The 9,988-nt window shown below is 47.2% G+C and overlaps 1 long non-coding RNA gene across 1 annotated transcript; it reads left to right on the top strand.

Moving 5' to 3' along the window:
• Nucleotides 1-2,890: 2,890 nt before the first annotated feature.
• Nucleotides 2,891-5,394, top strand: LOC108302895. Its single transcript, XR_001824573.1, has 3 exons — nt 2,891-3,107; nt 4,233-4,389; nt 4,552-5,394. It is a non-coding gene; the product is annotated as an uncharacterized LOC108302895 (long non-coding RNA).
• Nucleotides 5,395-9,988: the final 4,594 nt, after the last annotated feature.

The raw sequence follows: 9,988 nt of genomic DNA, 5'->3' as shown, positions 1-9,988 counted from the left end.
CTGGTGGTCTGGGGGTCTTACTCCTTGGAGGCCATGTGGACCATAGGGTCCACCACCCTGTTGCTGCTGCCAAATTCATTGCCATCCCAGGAACGGAGTCTGACAAAGTGGCCATTGAAGGTAATGCCAGTCCTGGCATTGAAGGTAGAAGAGTGCAGGTGCCACTCTTAAAGTCAGAGGAGAAAACTTTGTACTCAGTTTAGCTCAGGATGTTCTTGAGGGGGTTCCAATACCTTTGTCACCATCTTCTCATGCCATCATATTTGCCAGCTTTCTGCAAATGGCAGATGAGAGCCACGACCAACATATTATGGGTGGAAATACAGAAGGCCATACTTGTGAGCCTCTCATCTGGCTCAGGGATGACCTTGCCCATAGCCTGGGCCACACCAGAAGATACAGGGATGGTGTTCTGCCGCAGTCACGCTGAAGTTTCTCCAAGGGGCTGTCCACAGTCTTTGGGTAGCAGTAGTGACCTGGGCTGTAGAAATAGATGGCCTTAGCCAAGGGTGCCAAACAGTTGATGGTGCAGGAGGAATTGCTGACAATCTCAAGAAGAGAATTCATGCTTCTCTTGGTTCACATCCATTACAAACATGGGGCAATCTGCACAAGAGCACGAGGGGCAGGGATGACAGCTGTTTTGGAAACTTCAACTGAGCCCCAGTCTTCTCCATGGTGCTGAAGATGCCAGTAGGCTCTGCACCATATTTAGCACCAGAGCTGCCTCATTTGATGTTGGCAAGATCTTGCTCCTGGAGGATGGAGATTGGCTTCCCATCGATGACAAGCTTCCTATTCTCTTTCCTTGACTGTGCCATTGGACATGCCATGAAATATACTGGAACATGTAGAACATGGAGTTGAGGCCAATGAAGAGATCACTGATGATGACAATGCCCATTTTGCCAGAGTTAAAAGCTACCCCGGTGAGCAGGTATCCAATACGGCCAAATCCATTGACTCAGACTTTCACACCATCGTATCCTGGATGAGGCTGACACTGCATGAGCAGGTGGGGCTGTTTGTCGGATGGGGAGAAGGGAACCAACGCTTTTTTCTTTAAAAAACAGACTTCATTTCCTGAGCAGTTCTAGGTTCACAGAAAAATTGAGCAGAGTACAGAGATATCCCAGGTACCGCCACCCTACACACGCAACATCCCCCAGCAGAGTGGCATGTTTGCTTCAATTCAACATTGACACATCTCTATCACCCAGAGTCCAAAGTTTGCCTTATCGTTCACTCTCTGTGTTGGGCATTTTATGGGTTTTGAAAAATGCATTATGACATGTATCTATCATTATAGTATCAGAGTAGTCTCACTGCCCTGCAAATCCTCTGTACTCTACCAATTTATCCCTCCCTTCTGCTTCCCCCTGGGCAACCACTGATCTTGTTACTCTCTTCATGGTTTCACCTTTTCCAGAATGTCATACAGTTGGAATCATACAGCATGCAGCCTTTTCAGATGGGCTTCTTTCACTCAGTAATATGCATGTAAGGTTCCCCCATGCCTTTTCATGGCTTTGCAGCTCAAATCTCTTTGGCGCTAAGTAGCATGCCATCGTCTGCATGTACCCGGGTTTATCCCCTCACCCACTGAAGGATATCTTGGTTGTTTCCAAGTTTTAGCAAATATGAATAAAGTGGCTCTAAACATCCATAAGTTCTCAACTCCTTTGCATAAATAAGGGGCGTGGCTGCTAGAAGTCATGCAACTTTCACTTTGCCTTGATGGCGCTCAACCCAGGCTACCCATTGTAACCATCTGGTAAGCGTTTAACAAATTTCTGTGTCTGCTCCACCCAGGCCAGTTAAACCAGACTCGGTGAGGGTGGGGCTTGGACAAAGTGTTAACTAACCCATTGGGAGGTCCTACAATGCAGCCGGTGTTGAGAATCACCAGTTCAGGAGGCTGACCCCAGATTCCTGAGTTTCTGCAGATTTCTAGTCAGCTTCTCTACCAAGAGACATTTAGACTTTGAGAGCAATAAGAAAATGGTTAAATGACCAAGTATTTGTTGTTCTATAAAACATTTCTTTTAAAAAATTTATATATATGTATATGTGTGTGTGTATGTGTATATATATATATAATATATATATAATATAATATACATATATATATATATAGAGAGAGAGAGAGATAGAGAGAGAGAGAGTCTCACTCTGCTGCACAGGCTGGAGCGCAGTGGTATGTGATCATGACTCACTGCAGCCCTGAACCCAAGGGCCCAAGTGATTCTCCTGAGTCAGCCTCTCAAGTAGCTGGAAATACAGGCACATGCCATCACGCCCAGCTAACTTTTTTATTTTTATTATTTATTTATTTATTTATTTTTTGAGATGGACTCTTTCTCTGTTGCCCAGGCTGGAGTGCAGTGGTGGGATCTCAGCTCACTGTCACCTCTGCCTCCCAGGTTCAAGCAATTCCCCTGGCTCAGCCTCCTGAGTAGCTGGGATTACAGGCATGCACCACCATGCCCGGCTAATTTTTAAAATACTTTTAGTAGATACAGGGTTTCCCCATGCTGCTCAGGCTGGTCTCAAACTCCTGACCTTGTGATCTACCTGCCTCGGTCTTCCATCTTCCAAAGTGCTGGGATTACAGATGCCCAGCTAATTTTTAAATTTTTTTGTAGAGATGGGGTCTCCCTTATTGCCAAGGCTGGTCTCAAACTCCTGGGCTCAAGTGGTCCTACCACCTTGGCCTCCTAGAGTGCTGAGATTTCAGGTGCGAGCCACTGCGCCTGGCCTATGAAACATTTGTTTCCATTTCTAGAAAAATCAATTTTTCTAGAGAGTTTCTATATGAAGTTAACATCTGCCCTTTTTGACTCCCTTTGACTAACAGCAGACCCCGGAAAGTCTCCTTTGAATGAATTTCAGCATTCCTGGGCCCAGCCAGGCTACCTTCGCCATTCCAATCAATTCCAACTTCTCCCAGCTCCCAGGGGTAACAGTTCTTTATGTGAGTAACACAGACTTGATCCAACTCCCTTCCTTCGGCGCCAGCTTTACCTGGCTAGTTCCTCATGGATAACAGAGAGTGGACATCTGTCACTGTATGCCTGGGGCACGGTGAAGACCATGAGATGTCTGAGGTGGAAGGGTCCTCTGTGGGGGGTGGGTATGGGGTCCAGGCCAGTCATCTATGTGTTTATGTTGAAGCAGTGGAACATCTTTTTATTTATTTTATGTTATGTTATTTTATTTTACTTTTTTGAGATGAAGTCTTGCCCTGTCACCAGGTTGGAGTGTAATGGCATGATCTCAGCTCACTGTAACTTCCACCTCCTGAGTTCAAGTGATTCTCCTGCTTCAGCCTCCTAAGTAGCTGGGATTACAGGCACGTGCTGCCTTGCCCCAGCTAATTTTTTGTATCTTTAGTAGAGACGGGGCTTCACCATGTTGGCCAGGCTGGTCTTGAACTCCTGACCTTGTGACTTGCCTGCCTCGGCCTCCCAAAGTGCTTGGATTACAGGCGTGAGCCACCACACCCAGCCCCTAGAACATATTTTTAATACACAAGGAACACATATATAAACTAAGTAGCTCTCCTTGGATAGTAGGTTGGAGGGTCAGGCCCCCATATGACATCCCCTGCTTTACAACCTGGTGGCTCAGGCACTTCTGAGAAACTTGTAGAGTCCCAAAGGCCACAAGTTGAGCCTTATTTTCTGCTGATGGCAGGGGGTAGGGGGGCAGCAGTTCTAGAAGAAGCATCCCTATTTCACAAGATTTGTTGGGGCCAGCCTTTCAGTCTTCAGATGCGGCTTGTGTGCAAGGCCCTGTAGCTGCTCTCCCAATGGCATCAGGTGTCTCCCTACGCTCCTGCACCTTGTTCCTCCCACCTGTGTTCTGTCCTTGCCCTCCCTGCTCTCTGCTTCTCCTCCCCCCCCACCTTCTCTCCTCCCCCTCCCCACGCTGGCTCTGAAGGGCAGATGTCTTCCCTTGAGAGGCAGCTGCTCCCAGATAAGGAGCTAACGTACAAATACATCAGATAGCCCAATGTTAGGGAAAATCATCTTCAAAGATCAGACCCAAGTGAAATGCAAGTCTCAGGGCAGCCGAGCAGGCGACTTCTAAGCAAACGAGTGTGGGGCTCTGAGTGGGAGAGAGGAGGAAGTCTGAGAGTAAAAAAGGAACCTGTTGCTCTTCCATTTCTTTCTCCCCTCCTCCTACTTTCTTTCTTGTTTTCTCTGCCTTTTGTTGCTTTGACTCTCCAGAGAGTCTCCCTGGAGCTAGAAAGTGGTGTCATTGAAACATTCCAGAAATGAGCTAAATCACTCATGGAAGGCCTTGGGAACCAGGATTTGTCCCGGTGGGCAGTGCGTGGTAGACATTCACATGAGCTCCAGTACTGAACACTGTGCCACCTGGCAGGTAAGTACTCCATCTTTATGAAGGCGGTAATGAAGCGAGATAACGCTTCCAGTGCACACTTCCTTTCTCTGCCCCTGGAGCATCCCCAAAGCGCGTGTGGTGCAGAATCTTTGAAGCGGTCATTATGAAATGTTTGGCGCTGAGCTCTCTGCTCTGACCCAGGAAGAGGTGTAAGAGGAACTCCGTGGATGGTTTTCAGAGGTCATTGACCCAGGATCCTGCTGGGACCCCAGCAGGAGGGGAGGTCCGGGAAATAACGCATCACTTGTCCTGTGCAAGGGGAACCACTGGGAGCCCAGACCGGAAACTACCATTTGCTTCTTACTCTTGCTGCAAAGGAAGAGACCCGGAGAAGTTTGCAACAAGAGCAGTTGAGATGAGCACGACTAAGGAGACGTGGCTGCAGAGGTCAGACTCCAAAGGGACTCTCAAGGGTGAGTGGCCGAGGGTTGTTAGGGCTCATTCATGAGGATGCCTACCGCAAAGAGCTTTCAAATAAGCAGCGACTCCAAAAGGTCAACAGTGAAAACACAAACGTCCCAATTAAAAAGCAGAGGGCTTGAACAGACATTCTTCAAAGGAGACAGATAGCCATTAAGCACCTGAAAAGGGGCTTAACTTTGATAATCATTACGAATATGCAAATCAAAATTACGAGATACCACCTTGCACCTATTAGAATGGCCATAGCTAAAAATAAACAGAAAATAACAAGTATTAAAGACATGGAGAAACTGGAATCCTCATGCATGGTCAGTGGGAAGGTAAAATGGTAAAACCACCGTGGAAAGCAGTATTGAGGTTTCTCAAAAAAATAAAAATAGAATTATCATGTGATCCAGCAATCCCACCTCTGGGTATACAACCAAAAGAATTGAAAGCAGGGGCCCAAACAGATATTTGTTCACCTGTGTACCTGACAGCATTGCTCACAATAGCCTAGAGAAGGAAGCAACCCACATGTCCATTGAAGGACAAAGGAATAAACAAAATGTGTTCTCTCCAGATAATGGAATATGATGCAGCCTTAAAGAGGAAGGGAATTCTCCCACATGCTGCCACATGGATGACCCATGAGAACATTATGCACAGTGAAACATGCCAGGCACAAGAAGACAAATTCTCTGTGATTCCACTCACATGAGGCACCCACCATTTTGAAATTCATAGACAGGAGTGACATGGTGGTTTCCAGGGACGAGAGGAAGGGAGGAATGGGACGTTCGTGTTTAATGGGTACAGGGTTTCAGTTTGGGAGAGTGAAAAGCCGTGGAGCTGAGTGGTAGTGACAACTGCATAACAGCATGAATGTAGCACTGAGCTACATCCTTCACAGTGGCTGAGATGGTACGTTTTATATCATGCATATTTTATTGCACGATAATATTAAAAAGATGAGCAGGGAAGGAAGTAGTGATGAGTGTGGGCAGGGATTTGAATTTGTGTCCCAGAAACCAGAACAGCGCAGGAGGCCGAGAGAGAGAACCTACAGGAGAGGCTCCCGCACACCGGCCCTGCAAAGGGTCCTTCCCCCAGGGCCTGTGCGTAGATACCCAGCAGCCCAGGTTCTTCGAGAATGGTATGAACACCCCGCAGGCAGGGTTTGGAAGAATCAGAGCAGCAGAGAGTTCCAGCAAATGTCCCCAGGGGCAGGCGGATGAGGCTGCACTGAGGTCCCTGGCCTCATTGGTCAAGGGGTTTGGAGAAGAATGTCAGATGGCACTAGTGCTCTTGGGGCTTCTGGAACGAGCAGTGAATCTCAGGTCAGCTTCCTCCTCAGTCTGCGTAAAGCTGGAAGTGCTGTCAAAGAGGGTCCCAAACTCCTGGAGGTAGTTTGGGGAGTCTAGGGACAGGGAACAGTGTCTCTGTTGGCCATCACTGCCATGATGGGAGGACCTGGGTGGGAGGTTTCTGGAGCTCAGTAACAACCACCAAGCCAGCATGTGTGACTAGGGCTGGATTTGAAGGAAAAGCTCAAGGCAGTAAGAGAAACTCAGCCTCAGTGGTTGAGGTCACTCCACATTTGTGCCTTTAACTAGCCTGACCCTCTGCAGCCCCTTAGCGGAGACAATGAAGCATCCCTGCATCCTTGCCCATTGAACTTTCTGTGCTCAGTCCCACCTCACTTTCTGCTTCCAGCTCCTCGTTTCAAGTGGAAATCGCAGTTTTCAATCCTCTTGGCAGGTCTTCTGTCTTCTGCTCTGAACTTTCCTGAGACTTCATGTCAGGATTCAGTCTCTCTCCAGTTTTGACCCCTCTGGCTCCTCCCATCCTTGAATCCACCTTGCCTGGCTCTGGCCCCTGGGCCCACTGTATGCATCTGCCTAGGCCCTATGCTCTGCGAGAGAAACTGACCATGGGCCAATGGTGTTCAGGGCCACCTTCAGTATGTGGCTTCAAAAGGCAACTGCCCCTGAGTCCCTGCAGTGCTGAGGAAGGTTAATGGGGACAAGGGACAATTACCGTGCCCCAGAACAGGCTGCCGAGGAGGTGTTGTGGGAGGACTCTTTGCCTGTTATCGCAGCCCTCAAGCCTTGCTGGATGAGTCAGGTGGTGAGCAACAGCATGGCTTGTTTGTGTTCTTGTGGGAGGTGGAAGGAAACGAGCCCAGAGTCAGGGGGGAGTTTCCCCGAGTCACCCACAGGCCAGTCTCGAGACCCCACAGCAGCACCGGGCTTCAAGTCACAGGACGTCCTATCAAATGCTGCTCCCTCAGGAGAGCAGAAGGCTCGGTTCCACCCCCAGCATCAGTGCCTCTTCTCAGAGCAAGGCTCACTGATCTTCACTAACTGAGCCTTGAAGCACCCTTAGGGGAGGCAAGAAGTGGGAGCGCCAGGCTCTGAGTCCTGGGGAGAAGGTGATGCTGAGCACCGTTTCTGCACTAAATGCACATGAATCAACCTGCCATTCCCTCTAGCTCAGGACTTGTCCCTGTCACCTCTTTTTTTTTTTTTTTAAAATAATGGACTCATTTCAGAATTTTGTTTTTTTTTCAGATGGAGTTTCACTCTTTTTGCCCAGGCCCAAGTGCAATGGTGCAATCTCGGCTCACTGCAACCTCCTCCTCCTGGGTTCAAGTGATTCTCCTGCTTCAATCTCCTGAGTAGCTGGGATCAGAGGAGCCCCCACCACGCCTGGCTGTTTTTTGTATTTTTAGTACAGATGGGGTTTCACCATGTTGGCCAGGCTGACCCTGAACTCCTGACCTCAGGTGATCCACCCACCTCAGCCTCGCAAAGTGCTGAGGTTACAGAGGTAAGCCACCATGCCCGGTCATCCCTGTCACCTTTAAACAGCACTGTCCACAGCTCAGTGTCTTTAGGGCCAGGGCAAGGCCTCTCTCCATGCTCCTGTGAAGAGCCTTTGTAGGAGGGTTGTGGTGTCTGACTCGTCCCTCCACTAGGGCAGCAAAGAGAAAGAAGCTTTTTTTAAGTCAAAGCAACAGCAACTCAACTGAATGGCAAGGAAACAAATCCAGACAGAACCCCACTTACGATGTTTCCGTTTATGACTTTTCAACTTTATGATGATATGAAAATGACATGCATTCAGTAGAAACCATACTTCCATTCCCATGCAACCATTCTGTTTTTCACTTTCAGTATTCAATAAATTACCTGAGATATTCAACACATTATTATAAAATAGGCTTTGTGTTAGATGACTTTGCCCAGCCATAGGCTAAATTCTGAGCACACTTAAGGTAGGCTAGGCTTAAGCTATGATGTAGGTAGATTAGGTGCATTAAATACACTTTTTAATTTTAATATTTATTTATTTTGAGACAGGGTCTCGCTCTGTCACCCTGGCTGAAGTGCAGTGGCTCCATCTTGGCTCACTGCAACCTCCACCTCCTGGGTTCGAGGGATCCTCCCACCTCAGTCTCCTGAGTAGCTGGGACCGCAGGCATGTTCCACTATGCCCAGCTAATTTTTGTATTTTTAGTAGAGATGGGGTTTTGCTATGCTGCCTAGGCTGGTCTTGAACTCCTGAGCTCAAGTGATCTGCCTGCCTCGGCCTCCCAGAGTGCTGGGATTACAGGCATGAGCCAACTGTGCCTGGCCTAAAAACACTTTTGACTTATGGTATTATCAACCAACAATGAGTTTATTGGGACATAACCCCATTGTAAGTCAAGGAACATCTGCAAATCAATTAACAAATGGACACAGGACCTGAATAGGTGTTTCTCAAGAGAAGATGTACAAATGGCCAATAGGTGTATGAAAAAATCCTCATCAATCATCATAGAAATGCAAATGAAAACTACAATAAGGTAGCACCTCACACCTGTTAGGATGGCTGAGGACGTGGAGAAAAGCGAAGCCTTGCATGTTTGGTGGGAATGTAAGTTAGTACAGCCATTATGGGAAACAATATGGAGGTTCTGCAAAAAATTAAAAATAGAGCTTCCATATGATCCAGCAATCCCACTACTGGGTATATGTCCAAAGGAAATGAAATCAGCATGAAAGAGATACCAGCACCCCCATGCTCTTTGCAGCATTCTTCACAGTAGCCAAGATAGGGAGTATCTATCAATGGATGAATGGATAAAGAAAATATAATGTATTGATACAATGTAATACTATTCAGCCTCTAAAAAGAAGGAAATCCTGTCCTTTGCAACGTGAATGAACCTGGATGACATTAGGTGAGTGAAATAAGCCAGGCGTTGAAAGCTAAATACAGCATGATCCCAGTTATATGGGGAATCTAAACAAAGTCAAACTCATAAAATCATAGAATAGGATGGTGGTTGCCAGGGAGCAGGGGGTTGGGGGGATTGGGGAATATTGATCAAAAGATTAAAATTTTAATTTAGACAGGAGGGAGATGTTCAAGACATTTTGCACAACGTGGTGACTATAGTTAATAACATATTGTATACTTGAAAATTGCTAAGAGTAGATTTTATGTGTTTTCATCACAAAAAAAGTATACGAGGTAATGCACAGGTTAACTAGCTACATGTCAAAATATCATGCTGCACACACAAATATATACAATTTTGTCAATTAAAAAAAGTTACAGATTTTATTTTATCTAGACAAAAACAAGACATATAATAGAACAAACCAACACCAGCAGCCACGATGGCCATTTGAGCCCACCCATGGGGGGACGGGTACTTTACATGTGTTGTATCTTATCTGACTCTCCCTCTCCAACCCTGCGGGGCAGGTGGCATCACTATTTAACCATGAGGGAACAGAGGCTCAGCCAGCACGTTGCGGCACCAGAATTCAAAAGCCCAGTATCCTCCCAGGACTGCATCAAAGCAGATGTGCAGAGGGCAGCAGGGCCTGAGGAGAACCAACGCCCCTGGGGGAGGCCCACGGGACCTTTAGGAAAATAAGACAGGCACAGGAAAGAGATGTCCAGCGTCTGAAGACAAAGCCACAATGAAAGCTACCCTTCTGGGTTTGGGAATGTAAAGAACTTCAAACCAGATACATGAAGGCTGCAGAAGAAAGAGGAAGAAATGGAAGTTGCTCTCTGACAGGACAACATGAATTTGGCAAGGGGTGGATGAGGCCGAGTGCTATCCGCGGTGATGAAACACAGCAGCCAGTGGTCATGAAATATTTATGAATGG

This window comes from Cebus imitator, unplaced genomic scaffold (assembly GCF_001604975.1).
Source record: "Cebus imitator isolate Cc_AM_T3 unplaced genomic scaffold, Cebus_imitator-1.0 Scaffold43, whole genome shotgun sequence".
Classification (NCBI taxonomy): domain Eukaryota; kingdom Metazoa; phylum Chordata; class Mammalia; order Primates; family Cebidae; genus Cebus; species Cebus imitator.
This window is presented reverse-complemented; position numbering and strand designations above follow the sequence as displayed.